Source organism: Phyllobates terribilis, unplaced genomic scaffold (genome assembly GCF_046119375.1).
Source record: "Phyllobates terribilis strain yellow unplaced genomic scaffold, ASM4611937v1 Scaffold_3__8_contigs__length_932513732, whole genome shotgun sequence".
In the NCBI taxonomy this organism is placed as follows: domain Eukaryota; kingdom Metazoa; phylum Chordata; class Amphibia; order Anura; family Dendrobatidae; genus Phyllobates; species Phyllobates terribilis.
In genome coordinates this window covers 33,948,529-33,950,781 of record NW_027362763.1, presented here as the reverse complement: position 1 = coordinate 33,950,781, position 2,253 = coordinate 33,948,529, and positions in this window count along the sequence as shown.

Below are 2,253 nucleotides of genomic sequence, written 5' to 3'. Positions count from 1 at the left end.
TGCCACCTGAGTATTTAGGTAATTGGCATACTCAGCACTATTTACGACCTTATTACGGCTTATCTTCTCTGTTTTGCCACCTGACATTCTAAGCACTGCTACATTGTTGGGCTCTGCTACATGCTTGACTCTGCTACATCATTATGCTTTTCTACCTTGGTCAACTCTGCTTTCTGACTCTACATTGAGCCTCTTTTCATGCCCAGCTTTGCTACATTGCTGGGCTCTGCTATGTTGCTTACCCATTCCACTTAAGGCTCCATGATATTTTCTGCTCCACCTCATCACAGTCACTTTGCTGTGCTGTCATTTTGCCTCTTCTTCATTAGTCTCACTATGCTGTCTCTGGCTTTCAAGTGGGCTGGTTACTTGTTCTGTATAAGACTCCGTGAAATCCTCTGCTCTACATCATCGATAAGCCTACTCTGCTGTGGCGTTAACACTGCTCTACTTCATCAGTATCCCTATTGTCACGCAATGTGAGGGAAAGGCTAAGTGCAACATGAAGGGAAGAGGGGGAGGAAGCCCAAACACTAGGAAAAGGGGGAGTGGAGACCCCTAGGCAGATGTAATATCACCCTGACACCTATCGTCCCTATATAGATTCCACACCTATCGCCATGCAGGAACCTAAGCCTTGATTGTCCCTAGACCTTGGCCCTAGATAGGGAGGGTACAGGGTGAGCACTAGTCAAGCCCCACTACAAACTAAAGACAACAAGGTAGACAAACAAAGGGGATAAACTTAGCTTGAGCAGACACCAGAGCGATAACACCAACTGTCCTCCAAGGGCACCAGAGAAGAAACTAGCTGACTGCTAGTGCTCCAAGCCTATACAGGGGTTCATAGAACTATCACTGGTGACTCTATTGAGAAGCTGAGACTATTTAACTACCCAGCAAGGGTGTGTCAATCAGCAGCAGAAGGTGAAGGTCACTGCTGGGTCCTAAAGGAAGAAGGATATGACTATACTACAGAGATGAGAGAATCAAGAAGGCATCTGCAATGCCAAGTGCAGTGATGTTCTATAGCCGGCTCCAGAGCAACTGTCTGTCACACCTGACATACCTGTGACAGTACCCCCCCTTCTACAAGTGGCCTCCGGACACTCAGGACTGGGTTTCTCAGGATAAGAGATGTGGAATGAATGAACAAGCCTGGGGTCATTCACCTCTGATGCCGAAACCCACATTCTTTCCTCTGGACTAGTGTTGAGCGAGCACTAAAATGCTCGGGTGCTCGAAGCTCGGGCCGAGCTCGCCGTGATACTTGGGTGCTCGACCCGAGCAACGAGCCCAATGTTAGTCTATGGGAGACTCGAGCATTTTTGCGGTGGCACCCCCGGCAGTCTTTTAAAAGCCTAACAAGTGCCCAAAACGATAGTGACATTGCTCAAATGACATGGGGACAGCATGGGGATCGCCCCAGGAAGCATTTCTGACCCCCATGTCACTGCTGTCAACAACGTGGTCAGAGGTATTAAGCCACTTTTACGGGCTCACAATAAAACGTTCAAAAACGAAAGTGAAACTTTTTTCCTGTGAAATATGTTAAGGAACATCCTTTCCAGGGAAAAGACTTGTGTATAAGTTAAAATAAATGACCAAAAACAAAAATACTCCTCCACACCTTCGGCTATGTTCACAAGTAGCATTTTTTATGCGTTTTTGCACTTTTGTGTTGCTTTCAACTATGACAAATGCATTCACCGGGAAATGTCATTTTAACATTTTACATAAAGTGCTGAAAAGACATGGGAACAGCATGGGGAAGACCCCTGGAAGCATCTCTGACTCCCAGGTCACTGTCTAAAAGTGTGCCCATCATAAGTGATCCTTGCCGCATCAGAAGATGCAGACTTGCAACTATCCCCATGCAAGTTCTAGTCCCAGGGCAGTGTTCAATTGTACCTCCCCCATTCCTTGCAATACAAGCGCAAGTATGCAGCCTGCCACCCACCCACCCCCAGGCTGCAATACCATACTGCTTGCTTGCTTGAACTTGAAATTGGGCCTTTTAGGCATGTGGAGGCCGAATCTGGCCACCACGTCATGGCTGTGTTGGCGGCCTGGAATCCATACTCAATCCCCAGCCGCCCGGCGGCCGGGTGTCCATACTCGGTCCCCAGCAGCCCCGCGGCCGGGTGTCCACACACGGTCCCCAGCCGCCTGGGGGCAGCTGGGTGTCCATAAACGGTCCCCAGCCGCCCCTATTTCTCCTTAGAACATCCCCCCACACACTTTTCTTAGCCC